This window comes from Zea mays, chromosome 4 (genome assembly GCF_902167145.1).
Source record: "Zea mays cultivar B73 chromosome 4, Zm-B73-REFERENCE-NAM-5.0, whole genome shotgun sequence".
Lineage (NCBI taxonomy): Eukaryota > Viridiplantae > Streptophyta > Magnoliopsida > Poales > Poaceae > Zea > Zea mays.
The window spans coordinates 211400813-211423493 of NC_050099.1; positions in this window are offsets into that span (position 1 = coordinate 211400813).

Below are 22681 nucleotides of genomic sequence, written 5' to 3' on the forward strand. Positions count from 1 at the left end.
GCCTCAATGGACTTAGCTTCGCAGGCAGGGATTCAGTCATTACCTTCAAAATTTCTTCCACGTCAGTGGCAGAGCGTGATGCGGGAGTCTCCTCTTCGTCGGATATTTTTTGCTTCGGAGATAGTACTTTCCTCTTCTTCGGAATATTCTTCTTTTTTGGTGGTTCTTTCTCATCTTCATTTAAAGCTTCGGTTACCCTTTTCCTTTTCCGGCCTTCGATACCTTTATTCAGATTTTCGTAGTCAGGATATTCAAAACCCAGGGCGTCCAGTACTCGATTCAGTCTTCGCTTCGGACGGGTACCGAAGGCCGCAGCCATCAGTTGATCCTCTTTTTTGGAGTAATTACCGAGTATTTCATTGCACATTATTTCAATTGTGTCCAGCCACTCTTGGCAAGGTGTTTTAAAATATTTCTTAAACTTGTAATAGTAAGGTAACCGCACAAGTTCCCCTTCTTTCTTCTCCCCCTCTAGCTTCGGCATTTCCCATTCTTTTAAGGTAGGAAAAACCCGGAAAGCCAAAAACTCTTGGACCAAGTCTCTTGTGCTGATATGTTCTGAAATAATTTTAAACTCAGCCAACGCTTTTTGGGTTGGACCTTCTGGTGTCATGTTGCAATGAGGTCGGGTTTCTCCGAAGATTAGTTCAAGCGGACTCTGCACGAGCTTCTCCTTGTCGTCATCAACCTTGACGTAGAACCATTCCGATTTCCACCCTGCCGGCCACTTGCTTCGATAGCTGATGACAGGAAACTTTGTGGTTTTCCGATAGGCAAAATTATAGCAACCAAAGTTATCATGCAATCCATCCTTTCTAGCCTTCGTCTGATAATGCAGTTCGTGAACTCGACAAAAGCTGTCCGCAAACGGCTCCACCGCCTGGCTTCGGAGGGCCCAGATATAGACGCTGAGCCTAACGATAGCGTTAGGAGTCAGCTGATGAAAGTAGATCCCAAACCTCTTCAATACATCTGCAATAATCCCATGCAGGGGGAATCTCAACCCAGCCTTTAGAAAGCTCTTGAAAATAACTATTTCGTCCTTCTCTGGCTTCGGGGTAGTTTCTTCCCCTCCGAAGCGAAGTAGCTTCTCCTGACTTTCATTGAAATAACCCGATTTCACCATCTTGGATAGATCAGCCTTCGAAACAGTCGACTTTCCGAAGTCCAAGTGGCTGCGCTTACTTGGCATGGCAATACGGTAATCATCTTCGGAATCAGTTTCCTCAATGTTTTCTTCTTCCGCTTCGGCAATCGCCTGTTCTGCCTCAGCAGTGGGGATTTCTTCCGGGGTTACCAGTCCGGATCGTTGCATCGCTTCGGAGATGGGAACAGTCTCCGATCCTTCAGCTTCACCTCCCTCACGTTCAACCCTAGCGGTAGAACGCACTCTGGCCATTTAACTCTGAATTTTTTGGGAACTAAATGCTTTTTCTTCCGAAGCTTTTTCTTCTGACGAAGTAGGCTTCAATCTGGAGCTTCGTCTGGTTCTGAGAGTCAAGCTTCGGCTATGGTTAAAAAATTTGGCAGCAAAACAGTGCAAATAGCAATGAATGCTGTGGTAACTTCACACCTACCCGTCTGTTTATATAGTGATGCAGGCAAAAAGGCGAGTCGCCAGGATTTTTACACCAGGCGAACAGCTGGTACCCACTGAACACTGGGCCACAGAACCCGAGAAGGTGAATCGCCAGGACACGTGTAACTGCTGCATGGCGGGGCCACCTTGCGCTCGGATTATTTTAATCGTTTCTCGGCAACGAGCTCAGGGAAGGTGTTTTTTGGACCTTCGGCTTCCCGAAGCCTGAGATACTTTTTTCACGGATCAAGCTTGTTACGAAAAACGATCTAGCACCGCGAAGGGGCTACTGTTGGGACCATGCTTCGTCACCGAAGGTCATGCAGGAAGAAGCAGCTTCGGCTGAAGCTGTTTGTACGAGATACCGAAGGATGCAGTTCATGAAGCTTCGGAAATGCAAACCGACTTAAAGATAGAATGACCCTTTAGCCCATAAGAGTTTGAGTCATTGTTGTAAACTTTTATGAGGGGTATGATTGTAATTCCTCACAGGCTGGGTCCTGTGCCTATAAATAGTGAACAGTATTCCTTTACTGTTCACGATTTTCCGGTATTTGCAATTGCATCACTCGGGAATCAATCTTTGCCAAGGCAGAGGTATAATTGTATTCAACACTTAAATATAATGAATGGATAAAATATGGTTTATTTATGATTCATTTACCTTTGATATTCTATATTTTATGTCATCTTATACAATCTGTTAGAATTCAATTACGAAGATATGACCTTCGTAATTGTATTGCTATCAACCTTCATCCAAGGCCCATTATCCCCAAGGGAATAATGCTTCGTTGGACGAAGAACTTTAACATTTAACATTTTATGTTGCCTTGTTCTTAATTCATAGCATTTGAGAACAAGTTCCCAACAGGACCTAATAGGTTTCCCTAGATTTGTTTATCCCACACCTTGTTTACCACTGAACTTTTGGGTAGTTGTGCTATTTCTCTTCCTGGTTTTGGGAATAATGTTACATTATGGCCATGTTCCAGTTATGTTGTTGTTTTAATTATTGTTCATGACATGATCATTGTGTTAATTGGAACATGGAGCTTAACTTGAGATATCCGTGCTACCACTAGGGTGGAATGGGACGACCTTGGCTGACTAATTAGGAAAGCTAGTGGATGACTACCTTACCCGAAAGGGGTAAGGGCGGTAGAGGAGCTGCATATAGGGAGGTTCTCGTGTCGATCATGCTGCGATGGCTTTTTTGACGAGAGATTCCTATATTGCCCTTCTCAGAACTGTAGCGGGTTTTCTGAAGCTAGTGGAACTTTGTAAGGGCCTCGTAGTGGATCCCTAGCCATTCACCTCGGAAGTGTCTAAGGGCCTTGCAAACCCCGGCTAGATGGGATACACGACTTGTGGGTAAAGGGCGCAACCTCTGCATAGTGTAAAACTGGTATATCAGTCGTGCTCACGGTCAAGAGCGACTCAGGAGTCTCGCATGATTAATTTATGGAATTGAACTTAATCCGTCATATGCATTGCATCGCGGGTTTTATTATTAATTTTGATCTCTTACTTATTTGGGTTGGTATCTACTAAAACTTAGTAACTGCTAATAAAATTTCGACCAACTCTAAAAGCAATGCTCACCTTTAACCATATGATTTGGTAAGCCTTACACTTCACATGAGCTCCCACCTTTCGTGAGTTCATGCACATTGTTCCCCACAACTTGTTGAGCGATGAATGTATGTGAGCTCACCCTTGTTGTACTTAGGATGAGGTGCATGAAGGATGTTGTGATGAGTTTGTGAGTGGTCTAGGTTGTCGTCTCCCAGTCAACTTTGGGTTGCTGGATCGTTGTCTTCGCATGATGTAATTATTTAACTATTTTGTATAGAACTCCGTTATATATTAATGATGTGACATTCGTTTTTGTACCATGAGTTATAATATGTGTGAGACTTGATCCTAGCACACACTTGGTGATTATTTGCGTCCGGGTTTGGTGCCCCTAAAACCCAGGTGTGACAGTAATAAAGCGCTTTAAGACCACATTAAAAGGATGCAAGGACTACTCCAACAAGAGAAAATCAAAGGGAAATCGTTCGTGCTTCAAGTGTGGTAAGACCGGTCATTTTATTGCACAATGTCCTGATAATGAAAATGACCAGGCACAAGAAAAGAAAGGGAAGGAGAAGAAGTTCTACAGGAAGACAAAGGGTGAGGCACATATTGGCAAGGAATGGGACTCGGACTGCTCTTCATCCGACTCTGATGATGAAGGACTTGTTGCCTCCACCTTCGATAAGTCCTCCCTCTTCCCCAATGAGCATCACACTTGCCTCATGGCAAAGGAGAAGAAGGTATGTACTCATGATACCCCTAAGTATACTTCTTGTGATGAGGAATGTGATGACGATGATATAGATTATAGCAATCTCTTTAAGGGCTTAGATCGATCAAAGGTAGATAAAATTAATGAATTAATTGATGCTCTTAATGAAAAGAATAGATTTATAGAAAAACAATAGGATCTATTTTATGAGGAACATGATAAAGTAGTGGAAGTAGAAAAGTCTCTTGCTTTAGAAATCAAGAAGAATGAAATGCTTGCTTTTGAATTGTCTTCTTGTCAATCCTCTATCACTAGCCTCAAGAGTTTAAATGATGATTTAAATGCTAGAATAGAGAAAGTAAATGTTGCAAGTTCTTCAATTGAGCATGTTTCAATTTGTGCAAAGTGCAAAGATCATGATTTTAATGTTTGTAGTGATCATGCTTCTTCTATTGTAAAATTAAATGATGAGATTGCTCATTTAAATGTTCAACTTAAAACTTGCAAAAGTGAAGTAGAGAAATTTAAATTTGCTAGGGATGATTTTACGAGTGGTAGACATCCCTTCATTAAGGATGGACTTGTTTCCAAAAGGGAACCACGAACACAAAAAGCCAAAAGGACCTCAACTTCCCAAAGGAGAAGGGGAAGACACATATGGCTAATAGTGTGCAATCTATTCATGAAAAGAAGAACCATGCTTATTTGTATTCTCATGTGAAGAATGCCTCTTATAATGTTTATCATGTTACTTGCAATATATTGTTACTCCTCATACTATGAATGCTTCATCTATTGATTTTAGTGGGAGTAAAATTAGGTGTCATGCTCCTTATATTGTTTCTCTTATGCCTAAGAATAGGAATGCATCACATGGACCTTCAATTCTATTTCGCACTTTTGATGCATCCTATGTAATTCATTGCAAAAATAATAGGATTGTTGCTACAAATGTCGGACCAAAATGCAAGAAAGGTAAGACTTGCATTTGGGTTCCAAAATCTTATATGACTAACTTGACAGGACCCAACACAAGTTGGGTACCTAAATCCCAAGCCTAAATACCTTGCAGGTTTATGTATCTGGGCTCAAGCTGGATCATTGATAGCGTATGCACAAACCACATGATGGGGGAGAAGAACATGTTCACTTCCTATGTCAAGAACAAGGATTCCCATGACATGATCATCTTTGGAGATGGGAATCAAGGCAAGGAATAGGTAAAATAGCGATTACTACCAAGCATTCAATTTCTAATGTCTTTTTGGTAGAATCGCTTGGATATAACTTGATTTCCGTTAGTCAGTTATGTCACATGGGTTACAACTGTTTATTTACAAATGTTGATGTAAGTGTCTTTAGAAGGAGTGATGGTTCATTAGCATTTAAAGGTGTTTCTGATGGCAATCTTTATTTAGTTGATTTTACTAAAGAAAATGTCGACCTAGATGCATGTTTACTTGCTAAGACCAACATGGACTTGATTTGGCATCGTCTTCTAGCACATGTTGGGATGAAGAATCTTCATATGCTTCTAAGGGAGAACATGTGTTAGGACTAACCAATGTCTATTTTGAGAAAGACAGACCTTGTGCAGCATGTCAAGCAGGCAAATAAGTGGGAACAAGTCATCCAAGCAAGAATGTGATGCTGACATCAAGACCACTAGAGCTTCTTCATATAAATCTCTTCGGGCATGTTGCTTATCTTAGCATCAACGGAAGTAAGTATGGTCTTGTAATTGTTGATGACTATTCCTGCTTCACTTGAGTATTCTTTTTACAGGATAAATCTAAAACCCAAGAAACTCTCAAGCGCTTCTAGACGAGCTCAAAATAAGTTTGAGCTAAACGTAAAGAAGATAAGGAGCGACAATGGGTCTGAGCAAGAATCTTCAAGTGGAAGAACATCTTGAGGAGGAAGGTATCAAGCATGAGTTCTCCGCTCCCTACACGACGCAACAAAATGGTGTAGTGGAGAGGAAGAACATGATGCTCATTGACATGGCGAGGATGATGCTAGCAGAATACAAGACTCCAGAACGGTTTTAGACAAAAGCCATGAATACGACTTTCCATGCCATAAACTGTCTATACCTTCATCGCCTCCGCAAGAAGACAACATATGAGCTACTCACCGGTAACAAACCCAATGTTTCTTACTTTCATGTATTTGGGAGCAAATGCTACATCTTGGTAAAGAAAGGTAGGCATTCAAAGTTTGCTCCCAAAACCGTTGAAGGGTTCTTACTAGGTTATGACACAAGTACAAATGCAGATATAGTCTTCAATAAATCTTCAGATTTAGTTGAAGTATCTAGTGTCATTGTATTTGATGAGACTAATGGAGAACAAGTTGATCTTGATGACATAGATGAACATGAAGTTCCAACGACTGCAATGAGGATTATGGCGATAGGCAATGTGCGACCACAGGAACAACAAGTGCAAGATCAACCTTCTTCCTCCATAATGGTGCAGCCCCCAACTCAAGATGGGGAACAAATACTGTCGGGGACCATAATTAGGGGTACCCTCAAGGCTCCTAATTCTCAGCTGGTAACCCCCATCAGCATAAAGCTGCAAAGGCCTGATGGGTGCGATTAAGTCAGGGATCAGTCCATTCGAGGGACTCGATCACGCCTCGCCCGAGCCTAGCCTCGGACAAGGGCAGCCGACCCCGGAGGATCTCCGTCTCGCTCGAGGCCCCCCTCCAGCGGCGAACATATTTCTGGCTCGCCCGAGGCCCTGTCTTCGCCAAGAAGCAACCCTGACCAAATCGCCGCACCGACCGACCAAATCGCAGGAGCATTTAATGCAAAGGTGGCCTGACACCTTTATCCTGACGCGCGCCCCCCAGCCGGCAGAGCCGAAGTGACCGCCGTCACTTCGCCGCTCCACTGACCGGCCTGACAGAAGGACAGCGCCGCCTGCGCCGCTCCGACTGCGGTGCCACTTGACAGAGTGAGGCTGACAGGCAGTCAGGCCCGGCCGAAGGCACCATAGGAAGCTCCGCTTCGCCCGACCCAGGGCTCGGACTCGGGCTAAGTCCCGGAAGACGGCGAACTCCGCTCCGCCCGACCCAGGGCTCGGACTCGGGCTAAGTCCCGGAAGACGGCGAACTCCGCTCCGCCCGACCCAGGTCTCGGACTCGGGCTAAGTCCCGGAAGACAGCGAACTTTGCTCCGCCCGACCCAGGGCTCGGACTCGGGCTAAGTCCCGGAAGACGACGAGCTCCGCTCCGCCCGACCCAGGGCTCAGACTCGGGCTAAGTCCCGAAAGACGACGAACTCCGCTTCGCCCGACCCAGGGCTCGGACTCGGGCTTAGCCCCAGAAGACGACAAACTCCGCCTCGCCCGACCCAGGGGCTCGGACTCGACCTCGGCCACGGAAGACAGACTCAACCTCGGCTTCGGAGGAGCTTCCACATCGCCCAACCTAGGGCGCAGACCGGCCACGTCAATAGGAGGCGCCATCATCACCCTACCCCGAGCTGACTCGGGCCACGGGAAACAAGACCGGCGTCCCATCTGGCTCGCTCCGCCAGATAGGCAATGACGGCGCCCCGCATACTCTGTGACGACGGCGGCTCTCAGCCCCCTTACGAAAGCAAGAGGACGTCAGCAAGGACTCAACAACTCCGACAGATGTCCCTCCGCCAGGCTCCAGCACTCCTCCGACGGCCACGACATCACACCAGCTGGGTGCCAAAATCTCTCCGGCTGCCACGATGGCATGTACTTAGGGCGCTAGCTCTCCTCCGCTAGACACGTAGCACTCTGCTACACCCCCCATTGTACACCTGGATCCTCTCCTTACGCCTATAAAAGGAAGGATCAGGGCCCTCTTAGAGAGGGTTGGCCGCGCGGGGACGAGGACGAGGCAGGCGCTCGCATGAGGCCGCTCGCTCCCTCTCCCGCGTGGACGCTTGTAACCCCCTACTGCAAGCGAACCCGACCTGGGCGCGGGATGAACACGAAGGCCGCGGGATTCCCACCTCTCTCACGCCGGTCTCCGGCCGCCTCACTTTGCCCCCTTCGCGCTCGGCCTCGCGTCGACCCATCTGGGCTGGGGCACGCGGCGACATTCACTCGTCGGCTTAGGGACCCCTCGGTCTCGAAACGCCGACAGTTGGCGCGCCATGTAGGGGCCTGCTGCGTGTTGACGAACAGCTTCCCGTCAAGCTCCAGATGGGCAGTCTCCAGCAACCTCTACAACCCGGGACGGTGCTCCGTTTCGGGAGTCTTGAGTTCATGTCCCTCGACGGCAGCAACGACATGATACTCATTCCACCGCCGGGCGGCAGCGGCAACGACGGCCGACAACCCGCCCGCCGGCGGCGGAATCGACGACATCTTCCCCGCGTGGTGGAGGACCAACATTCGAGCTCGCCCCGTCCTCTCCCCCGCCAACGGAGGAGGAGGCGGGGCAACCAAGGCCAAGCAGGAGGCAGCGCCTCGTTGGCTGTCGAGCGAGTCGACAGCGCCAGCACCCCAACGGGGGGCGCGCCGAGCGTCAACCTCGCGCTTGAGACGAAGACGAGCGCCGTCTCCCCGCAACACGCCAATCTCGAGCAAACGGACGACGCCAGCACGCTCGCGGAAGGCTTGCTGGGTGTCACCCTCGTACCTAAGACGACGGTGCAGTCAGTCCCCGACGTGACTTCATCATCGCTCGTCGACCAAGAGGTACCGACCGATTCCCATCCCACATCATTCGGATTCAGCCTCGACCCGCCTAGCGGCTTCGCTTTGGCGGGCGCTCTCGTAGAGGCAAGTCCAAACCCTCTGGGGTTTCGTATGCGGTCACCTTGGGACCGGCTGACGGACGTCTCGACCTATGGGCCCTCTGGGTCCGAGGAAGACGACGAGCCCAGCTTCTGTTGGGATTTCTCCGGACTTGGTAACCCCAGTGCCATGCGGGACTTCATGACCGCATGCGACTACTGCCTTTCCGACTGTTCCGACGGTAGCCGCAGCCTCGGCGACGAGGACTGCGGCCCAAGTCGTGAATGTTTCCACGTCAATCTAGGGGGTCCCTCCGAAGGCAACCATCTCGGCATGCCGGAGGACGGTGATCTCCCTAGGCCTCGCATCGATCAAATCGTGGATTCCACTGCTGGGTGTAAAACCCTGTCTTTCCTCGATGCCTACTCAGGGTATCATCAAATCAGGATGAAAGAGTCCGACCAGCTCGTGACTTCTTTCATCACACCCTTCGGCATGTACTGCTATGTCACCATGCCGTTCGGCTTGAGGAATGCGGGCGCGACGTACCAGCGGTGCATGAACCATGTGTTCGGCGAACACATTGGCCGCACGGTCGAGGCCTACGTCGATGACATCGTAGTCAAGACGAGGAAAGCCTCCGACCTCCTTTCTGACCTTGAAGTGACATTCCGATGTCTCAAGGCGAAAGGCGTCAAGCTCAATCCCGAGAAGTGTGTCTTCGGGGTGCCCCGAGGCATGCTCTTGGGGTTCATCGTCTCTGAGCGGGGCATCGAAGCCAACCCGGAGAAGATCGCAGCCATCACCAGCATGGGGCCCATCTGAAAGGCGTACAGAGGGTCATGGGATGTCTCGCGGCTCTGAGCCGCTTCATCTCACGCCTCGGCGAAAGAGGTCTACCTCTGTACCGCCTCTTAAGGAAGGCCGAGCGCTTCACTTGGACCCCTGAGGCCGAGGAAGCCCTCGGGAACCTGAAGGCGCTCCTCACGAAGGCGCCTATCTTGGTGCCCCCAGCTGCCGGAGAAGCCCTCTTGGTCTACGTCGCCGCGACCACTCAGGTGGTTAGCGCCGCGATTGTGGTAGAAAGGCAAGAAGAGGGGCATACATTGCCCGTTCAGAGGCCAGTCTACTTCGTCAGCGAGGTACTGTCCGAAACCAAGATCCACTACCCACAAGTTCAGAAGCTGCTGTACGCGGTGATCCTAACGCGGCGGAAGTTGCGACACTACTTCGAGTCTCATCCGGTAACTGTGGTGTCATCCTTCCCCCTGGGGGAGATCATCCAGTGCCGGGAGGCCTCGGGTAGGATTGCAAAGTGGGTGGTGGAAATCATGGGCGAGATGATCTCGTTCGCTCCTCGGAAGGCCATCAAGTCCCAGGTCTTGGCGGACTTCGTGGCTGAATGGGTCGACACTCAGCTACCGACAGCTCCGATCCAACCGGAGCTCTGGATCATGTTCTTCGATGGGTCGCTGATGAAGACGGGAGCCGGCGCAGGCCTACTCTTCATCTCGCCCCTCGGGAAGCACCTACGCTACGTGCTACGCCTCCATTTCCCGGTGTCCAACAATGTGGCCGAGTATGAGGCTCTGGTCCACGGGGTGCGGATCGCCATCGAGCTAGGGGTCCGACGCCTCGACGCTCGCGGTGACTCGCAGCTCGTCATCGACCAAGTCATGAAGAACTCCCACTGCCGCGACCCGAAGATGGAGGCCTACTGCGATGAGGTTCGGCGCCTGGAAGACAAGTTCTACGGGCTCGAGCTCAACCACATCGCCCGGCGCTACAACGAGACTGCGGATGAGCTGGCTAAAATAGCCTCGGGGCGAACAACGGTTCCCCCGGACGTCTTCTCCCAGGATCTGCATCAACCCTCTGTCAAGATCGACGACACGCCCGAGCCTGAGGCACCCTCGGCCCAGCCCGAGGTACCCTCGGCACAACCCGAGGCACCCTCGGCTCGGCCCGAGGCACCCTCGGTTCGGCCCGAGGTACCCTCGGCCCCCGAGGGCGAGACACTGCGCGTCGAGGGGGAGCAAAGCGGGGTCACGCCTAATCAAAACTGGCAGACCCTGTACCTACAATATCTCCACCGAGGAGAGCTACCCCTCGACCGAGCCGAAGCTCGGCGGTTGGCGCGGCGCGCCAAGTCATTCGTCTTGCTGGGAGTTGAGAAGGAGCTCTACCACCGCAGCCCCTCAGGCATCCTCCAGCGATGCATCTCCATCACTGAAGGTCAGGAACTCCTTCGAGAGATACACTCGGGGGCTTGCGGCCATCACGCAGCACCTCGAGCCCTCGTCGGGAATGCTTTCCGACAAGGCTTCTACTGGCCGACGGCGGTGGCCGACGCCACTAGAATTGTCCGCACCTGCGAAGGGTGTCAGTTCTACGCAAGGCAGACCCACCTGCCCGCTCAGGCTCTGCAGACGATACCCATCACCTGGCCTTTCGCTGTGTGGGGTCTGGACCTCGTCGGCCCCTTGCAGAAGGCACCCGGGGGCTACACGCACCTGTTGGTCGCCATCGACAAATTCTCCAAGTGGATCGAGGTCCGACCCCTAAACAGCATCAGGTCCAAACAGGCGGTGGCGTTCTTCATCAACATCATCCATCGCTTCGGGGTCCCGAACTCCATCATCACCGACAACGGCACCCAGTTCACCGGCAGAAAGTTCCTGGACTTCTGCGAGGATCACCACATCCGGGTGGACTGGGCCGCCGTAGCTCACCCCATGTTAAATGGGCAAGTTGAGCGTGCCAACGGCATGATTCTACAAGGGCTCAAGCCTCAGATCTACAACGACCTCAACAAGTTCGGCAAGCGATGGATGAAGGAACTCCCCTCGGTGGTCTGGAGCCTGAGGACAACGCCGAGCCGAGCCACGGGCTTCACGCCGTTCTTCCTAGTCTATGGGGCCGAGGCTGTCTTGCCCACAGACCTGGAATACGGCTCCCCGAGGACAAGGGCCTACACGGACCAAAGCAACCAAGCTAGTCGAGAGGACTCGTTGGACCAGCTGGAGGAGGCTCGGGACAAGGCCTTACTACACTCGGCGTGGTACCAGCAGTCCCTGCGACGCTACCACGCCCGAGGGGTCCGGTCCCGAGACCTCCAGGTGGGCGACCTGGTGCTTCGGCTGCGACAAGACGCCCGAGGACGGCACAAGCTCACGCCCCCCTGGGAGGGGCCGTTCGTCATCGCCAAAGTTCTGAAGCCCGGAACTTACAAGCTGGCCAACAGTCAAGGCGAGGTCTACAGCAACGCTTGGAACATCCAACAGCTACGTCGTTTCTACCCTTAAGATGTTTTCAAGTTGTTCATATACCTCGCTCCCACGCAAAGTTTAGTCATCAAGGAAGGGTCGGCCTCGCCTCGGCAAAGCCCGACCCTCCCTCGGGGGCTAAAAGGGGGGAACCCCCTCTGCGTTGAAATTTTCCTCGAAAAAAGATCTTTTCTGCCAGAATGTCTTTCGTGCTTTTTGACTACTTCGAAAGTGGATCCTGAAAACGACGGAGTACACGTAAGCAGCCAAGGCTGACCGAGCCGAGGGACTCCTACGCCTCCGGGATACGGATACCTCACTCATCACCTTCTGCGATAAGTAACTCACGTTCGGATAAGTGATTCCGCGGACCGAACAAGTCTTCACGCTCGGAAGCTCTTCTGCCGGAGCGATTCTTCGAGCCTTCTCGACTGCTTCGGTGACCGAACCCCATGGACGGGTAAGTGCGCGTAAGCGGCAAGGCCGACCGAGCCGAGGGACTCCTACGCCTCCGGGATACGGATACCTCACTCGTCACCTTCCGTGAGAAGCAACTCTCGCTCGCACAAACATTTCTGTTATCGACAAGAAAGTCCAGATACTCGAAACAAAAGGAAAAGAGACGCAACTTTACAACACGGCGAGGGTGTGTTTCGGCCTCGGTGGCCGCAGGAAACACACGCTACAAGACAATCCGATCCTGCAGGCTCGGATCTTGACGCTTGAAGGGAGCAGCAGCACCCTCGGCGTCGACAACACCTTCGGCGAGGTCCGATCTAGCCTCGGACGGCGACGCGGTCTGAAGATCTCCATTCTGAAGGACGACGTCATCACCAAGCCCGGGCCGTCGCCGCCAGGGTCTTCTCCGGGAATCCGGCCCGAGCAGGCGGCTCGACCGGTCACCCGGGGCCTCGGCCAGCTGTCCTCCAAGGACGTCAGCCCGACCCGAGGCCTCGGCTGGTCAATTCCGGCGTCGGTCCCGCTAACGGACGACCCGGCCAGGCTCCGGGCGACCAGGTTTTCTTTTCAAGCCAACTCTGCCTCTGTTCGCGCTGACACCGCTACCCCTGGCCTCGGCTCATCGAAGAGCGGCCAAGGGGTTCCTTTAACTGAGCAAGAGAAGCCTCGGGCAACAAGGCTGACCGAGCCGAGGGACGCCTACGCCTCCGGGATATGGATACCTCACTCGTCACCTTTGCACGGGGCAACTCGCGCTTGGTGAAGCGGTTCAGACAACCAACAGGCGAGTCTTAGTGCTCGAAAATGAGGAAAAAACACGGCTTCGTGCCGAAATTACATACATGTTCAGGCCTCGACGGCCACAATGAACAAAAACACTGGCATTTGAAGTGCCATTATAGACGGAACTCTGGTTCCGTCCCCGCGGGTATGTACAACCTCCACATCGGGGAGCCTGCGGGGCGACGAGCACCGGGGGACCCGCCAGCGACCTCTGCAGCAGCAGCCATGGTCCCAGGACGGACGCGGCCGCCGGAGGGCTCTCGATCGCGTTCCCGCTCAAGGGACGCGAACCAGCTATTAAAGCCAAAGAGCGGGCCGCTCCAAAGCGCACCGGCAGGTCCTCGCTCCCATCCTCGCCACGAAAGCGAGGAAGAGGGTGGAATGTTGCATCCTAGCTGGGCAGCAACAGTTCGCCTTCCCCGGCATGGCTGGAGGACGTCTCCTCCGCAGAGCTGGAGGATGGTTGCCACCACCAGAAGCTGGAAAAAGAGGTGGCTCGCCGGCCCGTGCGAGAGGTAGAGCCCCGGCTCGCCTCGCTCCCCGCCCCAGCGAGGATAATGAACGCCCTCGAGGCTGAGGGCGGGACCAAGATCACAGCCCGGCTTGCCTCTCCCCATCCAGGGGCTGGAGGTCACCGTTTTGGGTGACCACCAATGGAGGGGTGCAACCGGGCTGTGTGATGAAAATCCTTGAAACCGAACGATGGCTGAAAGGTATCAACTCCCACGGAGTTGCGTTCCTCCAACGACGAGGCGGAAAGACGGCGGGTATCCACCATCCGGGGGCTTGGAAGGTGGAAAGACACGACGCATAAGGAAGCACGAAGACATGGTCGCCTTCCAAGGGGGTCACCCTCCTTTTAAAGGCGTCTCTTCCTACTTGCGTCCCCAGCCGTCGCAGGCTGAGTCTTCTCCAACACGCTCCAAGGTCTTCCCCTACGGCGCGGGGGCTGGGTCCCACACGTCATGCAAGCCGGCTCAAAGCAGAAGAAGCCAAATCGCCGTGCGCGGTGCGTACAACCGCCCAGCGGTTACGAGCGACTCTCCACTTTTGCCCAGACCAACGAGCGAAAGGGGCGGGCAGCCATGCAGGCGGCATGCAACCGCGCCAAGTGGGCGCACTCCTCCGACTCCCAACACGCCCGGCATGGAGGCCCAGGCCCACGCGTCATGCAACCGGCGCGCCGAGTGCTTCGTGCATGCAACTACACCGCCACTTGCGCCACCACCGCGCCTCCTCGACTGCGGAACCGATATCGTGACTCGAGGCGACCCAGAGCACGACCCAGCGGCGCCAGCCTAGCGCGACGGTCAATGCGGCCAAAAATGGGCTGGCAGTAATGGCGGTGGCAGGCGGGCAGGAGCAGCGGTCACGTCGCCAGCCAAGCCTATGTCCCATCCGGCGGCAACGAGAGAACCCTCTCTCACGGCGTGAAGACAACGCGCCCGTGTTCCGTTCCTCGAACGGCTCGCGCACGCGCAACGGCCGCCCCGCCAACCACTCGCCCTGTCGCATTAACTCCGCGGTGGGACAGGCGGCGCCTCTGGCAGGAGAAGCGGGCGACGTTTCGCCTTCGCCATAATGACCGCGTCAAAAAGGTACGCCGCGTCGTTCGATTTCGTATCCTTTTCCTTTTTCCCTCTTTCTCTCTCTTTTAGCAGGGACCGGGAAAGGGGGATACCCCGAAAAGGATCCTTCCCCGTGAAGGAACCAGGCTCTGAGCCTCCCTACTGATCAGAGGTTCGAAGGCTGGCCCCTCGGAAGGGTTCGACAGCCGCCTCAGATCGCGTGGGCCCTACACCCACTACTGGTCAGAGGTTCGAAGGCCGGCCCCTCGGAAGGGTTCAACGGCCGCCTCAGGCTACTCGGGCTCCGCGCCCACTACTGATCAGGGGTTCGAAGGCTGGCCCCCGAAGGGTTCACAGTCGCCTCAGACACAGAGCGAGGGATGACCATGGGTATGTTCGATACATAACCAAGGCTTGGGCTGCGCTCCCGAGGTACCCTAGGACATTTCCTAGACCAGCGGGAACGATCTTGTAACGGAATCCCATCAGAGGGAGGCATCGAGCCCTCGGACCCCATCGCCAGGGGACCGGGTCCGGCAGATCACCCGCAGGTACTTTTGGGCGTGCCTCTGGGCCCCTAGCCGACCCCTAACGAATGGGCACGGACGTCCACTCGGATTACCCGCCTGCAGCTCACCGGAAACACCATGTTCGGCGCCCATCGAGGGCAACATGGCGCTTTCCCCCCTCCTCCTTGCGGAAAGGCGACGCAGGGGCGTATGTAAAAAAGTCGAGTCTGTCCCTGATCGCCCTCTCGCCCTGTGCAGAGGCTCGGGGGCTGCTCTCGCAAACCTGGCTCCGGTCGAACCGTTGACAGCGTGAACATACCAGCCCGAGAACTTGGGACCCGACCGTACACCCGGGCTACGGCCAGCTCGCATGAGGGAACGACCAGACCAGCCGAAGCATTACGCGAGGCAATAAGACCTCGGAGGAGTGAAACCACTCCTCTGAGGCCTCGGGGGCTACACCCGGCAAGTGCGCTCGCGCGCACCCACCGGAACAAAACGCAACCGAGAAAGGCTGGTCCCCTTGCAAAAAAGTGCGACGAAAGCCTCCAAGCGAGTGCTAACACTCCCTTCGAGGCTCGGGGGCTACTGTCGGGGACCATAATTAGGGGTACCCTCAAGGCTCCTAATTCTCAGCTGGTAACCCCCATCAGCATAAAGCTGCAAAGGCCTGATGGGTGCGATTAAGTCAGGGATCAGTCCATTCGAGGGACTCGATCACGCCTCGCCCGAGCCTAGCCTCGGACAAGGGCAGCCGACCCCGGAGGATCTCCGTCTCGCCCGAGGCCCCCTCCAGCGGCGAACATATTTCCGGCTCGCCCGAGGCCCTGTCTTCGCCAAGAAGCAACCCTGACCAAATCGCCGCACCGACCGACCAAATCGCAGGAGCATTTAATGCAAAGGTGGCCTGACACCTTTATCCTTACGCGCGCCCCCCAGCCGGCAGAGCCGAAGTGACCGCCGTCACTTCGCCGCTCCACTGACCGGCCTGACAGAAGGACAGCGCCGCCTGCGCCGCTCCGACTGCAGTGCCACTTGACAGAGTGAGGCTGACAGGCAGTCAGGCCCGGCTGAAGGCACCATAGGAAGCTCCGCTTCGCCCGACCCAGGGCTCGGACTCAGGCTAAGTCCCGGAAGACGGCGAACTCCGCTCCGCCCGACCCAGGGCTCGGACTCGGGCTAAGTCCCGGAAGACGGCGAACTCCGCTCCGCCCGACCCAGGTCTCGGACTCGAGCTAAGTCCCGGAAGACGGCGAACTCCGCTCCGCCCGACCCAGGGCTTAGACTCGGGCTAAGTCCCGGAAGACGACGAACTCCGCTCCGCCCGACCCAGGGCTCGGACTCGGGCTAAGTCCCAGAAGACGACGAACTCCGCTTCGCCCGACCCAGGGCTCGGACTCGGGCTCAGCCCCAGAAGACGTCGAACTCCGCCTCGCCCGACCCAGGGGCTCGGACTCGACCTCGGCCACGGAAGACAGACTCGACCTCGGCTTCGGAGGAGCTACCACATCACCCAACCTAGGGCGCAGACCGGCCACGTCAACAGGAGGTGCCATCATCACCCTACCCCGAGCTGACTCGGGCCACGGGAAACAAGACCGGCATCCCATCTGGCTCGCTCCGCCAGATAGGCAATGACGGCGCCCCGCATACTCTGTGACGACGGCAGCTGTCAGCCCCCTTACGGAAGCAAGAGGACGTCAGCAAGGACTCAACAACTCCGACAGCTGTCCCTCCGCCAGGCTCCAGCACTCCTCCGACGGCCACGACATCACACCAGCTGGGTGCCAAAATCTCTCCGGCTGCCACGACGGCATGTACTTAGGACGCTAGCTCTCCTCCGCTAGACACGTAGCACTCTGCTACACCCCCCATTGTACACCTGGATCCTCTCCTTACGCCTATAAAAGGAAGGACCAGGGCCCTCTTAGAGAGGGTTGGCCGCGCGGGGACGAGGACGAGACAGGCGCTCGCGTGAGGCCGCTCGCTCCCTCTCCCGCGTGGACGCTTGTAACCCCCTACTGCAAGCGCACCCGACCTGGGCGCGGGACGAACACGAAGGCCGCGGGATTCCCACCTCTCTCACGCTAGTCTCCGGCCGCCTCACTTTCCCCCCTTCGCGCTCGGCCTCGCGTCGACCCATCTGGGCTGGGGCACGCGACGACATTCACTCGTCGGCTTAGGGACCCCCTGGTCTCGAAACGCCGACAAATACATCATGATGACGACATGGATCAAGGGGGAGCATAAGAACAAGAAGGAAGGGAAGAGGAAGGAGTACAATAGGCACCTTCAACCCAAGTCCGCACCAACACTCAAAGAGATCATTCAGTGGATCAAATTGTTGGTGACATTAGCAAGGGAGTAACCACTCGTTCACGTATTGCAAATTTTTTTTAGCACTACTCTTTTGTTTCTTCTATTACGCCTTTCAGGGTAGAATAAGCCTTGCAGGATCCAGACTGTGTATTGGCCATGCAAGAGGAGCTCAACAACTTCAAGAGAAATGAAGTATGGAGTCTGGTACCACATCCAAAGCAAAATGTTGTGGGCACCAAATGGGTGTTCCGCAACAAACAAGATGAATATGGAGTGGTGACAAGAAACAAAGCAAGACTTGTAGAAAAAGTTTATGCTCAAGTCGTAGGTTTGGATTTTGAGGACACTTTTGCTCCTGTAGCTAGGCTTAAGTCTATTCAAATATTACTAGCCTATGTTGTTCACCATTCCTTCAAGATTTTCAAATGGACGTGGATAGCGCTTTCCTCAATGAGCCAATCAAGGAAGAGGAGTACGTGGAACAACCCCCTGACTTCGAGGATGACAGGTACCCCGACCATGTGTACAAACTCTCTAAGGTGCTCTCTGGACTTAAGCAAGCCCAAGAGCATGGTATGAATGTCTTAGATATTTCCTTATTTCTAATGCTTTCAAGGTCGGTAAAGTTGATCCTACTCTTTTCACTAAGACTTGCAACAGTGATTTGTTTATAAGCCAAATATATGTCGATGACATAATATTTGGTTCTACTAATCAAAAGTCATGTGAAGAGTTTAGCAAGGTGATGACACAGAAATTTGAGATGTCCATGATGGGAGAGTTGACTTACTTCCTCGGATTTCAAGTAAAGCAACTCAAGGAAGGGACATTCCTCTCTCAAACAAAGTACATCCAAGATATACTTAAGAACTTTGGGATGAAGGATGCAAATCCTGCTAAAACGCCAATGGGAACTGACGGATACTTGGACCTCAACATGGGACATAAGTCGCTGTGTTGTTTCTTGTGCTCTCTTCTTGACTCATGTGTGTGTGTGCTGCGATTTGAGCTCCTATGTGTTGCTAGTCCCCCTTACTCTTGTGCTTTGATCAAGATCATTTGTGTAAGGCGTGATAGACTCCAACTAGTAGAGATTCCCCACAAAGGGAAAACTTGATATAAGGAAGAAAATCATGGTACTCATGTTTGATCTTTGCATCATTTGAGAGGGGTTGAGTGCAACCCTTGACTGAAGGAGGTCACCACAACAGGGAGTAGGTATTGGCTGAACCATGGGATAAAATCGTTATCTATTTTGTGTTTTACTTCATTGCGATCATCATCTTCCAAAGAGTTCTCATGTTTCACTTGTGTTATTGTTCCTCTTTGGTGTTTTACTTCATTGCGATCATCATCTTCCAAAGAGTTCTCATATTTCACTTGTGTTATTGTTCCTAAGTTTACTACACATCCTAAAGGAACAATCAAGTAAAGAGATTCTCTCTCTCTACCTCTATTCATCACAACTTGGTTCTAGCTTTTACTAACACTTGCTATAAACCAAGTTTGTCTTGTTTAGAGTTAATTCTTGCAGGATCACCTATTCAACCCCTCTCTAGGTGCTCTCACTTCTCCATCTAGGCAAACTATGGCCTCCTAGTCATATCGTGTCGGCATGATGACCTAGTAGGCCCATGCTTGCCTAGGCACTATATAAGTCTTGCGGCGTTGCTACCTATGTCGTGTCGTGCATGTGTATCGTTGTTGCCCCCACGTCATGTCATGCCACCATCATCGTTGTCCCCATGCCGCCACCACTGAGAGATCCTAGAACTAGCAACCATCGACCTAGGATGTAGAGTGACCAAGCATGGTAGGTGGAGGTAGTGTAGCAAGGGAAGAGAAGGGTAGAGGGGACAGTCGAGTAGGACAAATGACCTAAGGATGTGGTTGGGTAGAGCGAGAGCTGACGAATCAGGAGGGGTGAGAGATAGTGGTGGTTGGGATTCAGTGAACTTGGAGAAGGTAATTTATATTTTGATATCTAGGGTTGAGGAGAAATCTGTATAACGTCGGCTCTATCCACCCATATATACATGCTAGTATTGTGGACCAAACGGTTGACCTAGGCATGACGCTATGCTAGTGTTGAGCCTGACACTAGCACTATAGCCACTAAGCTAGGTCATGCTAGTATCAAGGAATTTAGAGCAATATCTAGTGTTCTCAGATGGATCCAACCCATTCGACCATCTATACAAGTTGAACAACTAATTCACCAACTAGCACAGATGTTACGTACTAATAGGAATATCAAGTGAACATTAGATATGAATGGTTAAACACAACTGATGACATGATTATTCAAATACAGATTAATCTAAAGCAAAACCAAAACTCTAACTTGGGCAACGAGTACTGAACATGTAGTCAAAGGATTGGCCCATGATTCCTTTTTCACTTCCCTAGGGAGTATCTACATGTTATAACTTATAAGGACCAAACGGTTGAAAATACATCGACACAACACCTTGAAATATTTTGGACATCAACTTATTTTAATGATTCACAATCATTTTAATAAATTTTTTACATGGGACTAGAAACATTAGTTATCTTAATTATATTTTGATCCATATGTGGAACAAACAATAGAGTCTGAATGCGACTTAGACATCCGCTTCATTGTAGGCTTCTCCTAGAATTAGAGATGGACTCGACCTTGATAAGGATTAGGCCACCAACTTGGCTTGGATGACATAATTGGACTCCTAAGGAGGTGGTCAAGGGGAAGAACATGTAAGGACTTCCTTGGTGTATTCTCCATCTCCTTGGAGTGTGACATGACTTAGACTAGAGTCCTTGGGTGAATTTTAGGCCCAAGACAATGGCATAGCTCTTAGTTGGAGCAATAGGATTTATCATGATGGTTTGGAGTCCTTACTAATGTGGTTTTGAGGTCAAACCATATCCATCTGAAAGCTCATCAAATAAACTTTCTATTGTGTACACATTTGCCTCAATCACACTCAATGAGAAAGAGTTATCACCTTTAAACTGATATAGCGTCAGACTGCTGATGAATTGAAATTTCAAATTTGATGTAATTTCAACATGAAATGAGTCTGGTCATGTATGGTCTATCCATGCTCTATCATAATCATTGTTGTTCATAGACGTGTTTGAAATACAAACATTAGTGAGAAACAAAATCTTAGAATTATCATTATGCAAATATAGAAATGAACTCACCTTGTCTTTAACTTTTATGAGCATGGTCATATACGTAGGTGTCATGTCTTGGTCTTGGCCCCCTTGAAAATAGTTTGTTGTGGTTTTGATGATAGGTTTGACTGATGTAGCATGTGAACCCAACATATGTTCATTTTTATTGATGCCATCTTTTCTTGAATATTTGAGGCCCAAAATGATATTAAATGAAAATAAACAGTTAGAAAGTTCTAGATATTTGTTTCCATCCGAGGTTGTTTGAAAGATTAAAAATTTGAATTTCATAAACAGAAAATTTAAAACAAAATTTGGGCATGGAAATGTTTTCAAATAAGAATATTGTCAGCCACAAACTTTGGTAATATAACATATCACAATGTCTGAAGGAGTTTCAAAAATTCAAAAAAAAAATGAATTCTATAGTATGAGAAACTAAAATGTATATTTGGGTCTCTAAACTATATCATATAGAAATATGTTAACCGTAAAGTTATAGACCATGTTTAGAGCTACAACTTCGGTATATACCATGTTAGTATTCAAGGTTGTTAGACGCAGTTTTTAAAACTTAAATTTCAAAATCTGAGATCTTTAAAATGACTATTATTTGACACTCAAAACAATTTTAGATTTTTTTAAAAAAATGGTTATCAACAAAAACAAGTTGTAGATTGATTGAGATCTACATATGTACACCACACATAATCATCCTATGTTGTTTAGAAAATTAATTGTTTTAAAAAAATCTAATAACTTAAAATAAATACGTACATAAGCCTCCAAAATGTCTTAAATATATTTTAAATTTTTTAATATATATATATATATATATATATCTTATTAAGGTCTATAATTTCCATATAAAGATTGTGTAACTTTATGTAAAGAAAGTTAAGATATTTTTATATAACAGGTAGGGAGATCATTTGACAAGTGGGTCTCACCGGTGGGCAAAGCGACCTATCAAAACAATTATGAAATGGTCAAAGGGGGTATTTTATCTGGTTTTGAAAACCGAGGGATGTAAGTTGTTTGTTGTTCAAGTTCGAGAGGGACATCTAACGTTAGTTCATGGGTAAATTATTAGATATGGCGCTCGTGGAAGGCGTGCACGTATGAGGGCCGGGAGGAGATAGCTCGATGATGCACTGTTGTGTACACAAGTAGCTCGTGGGGGTGAGTCAGTAGACATGAGCTAGCTGAGGACAAAGACTTCACTGTTGGCGTCAGTAGACAGGAGCTAGCTGACTACATACCACAGTGGCACAGTGCTATGCGTACGTGTTGGGGACTTGATCGAGATCAGCTCAGCATGCAGATGATGACTGGCCGGGATTATATTACTGGTACAATCCAATTGATTAAGCTGTACACAGGTAGTAGTAGCTGTTAGATCGAGTATACGTACGTGACCAAATAATAATACTAACATTCTCTCGATCTCAAATAAAGCAGTACATGTGCAACAAAATTCACATCTCTCTGACACACACAAACGTAGAGGTAGTAGGTGACTACAGAGAGAGCGACCCAGTGGAGCAATAAAGTGTAAAATATTCCATGGATTATGGATGCATGGCCGGCCGGCCGGGGGTCTATTATTTTCTTGCAGTTGCATGCAGTAGCCAGTAGAGTATTGTGCTGCATGCTGTGATCGACGAGTCCACCACATGCATGCACCAATAATGCCGGATCGGATGCCGTCGGAGTAAATGCGAAGCACCTGGGTCTGGAGCGCCCGCAGCGCAGCGCAGCGCGCACGGACACGTAAATAATGTCACTGTGATCCGTGCCGATGCATGCAACTGGCCTGGCGAGATCTTCGAGTGGTCACGTGTGGTGTGGCATGGCATGGCATGGCATGCCAGGATGTCCTGCTTGCACTTGCTAGCAACGAGCTACAGGTACCCAAAAATATATTGTTTCTATCTTGTCGTGCTCCGTCGGTATGGGCTCTGCATTTCTGCGATATGCAACATGCACTTGCTAGCTAGCTAGGTGTTGTTG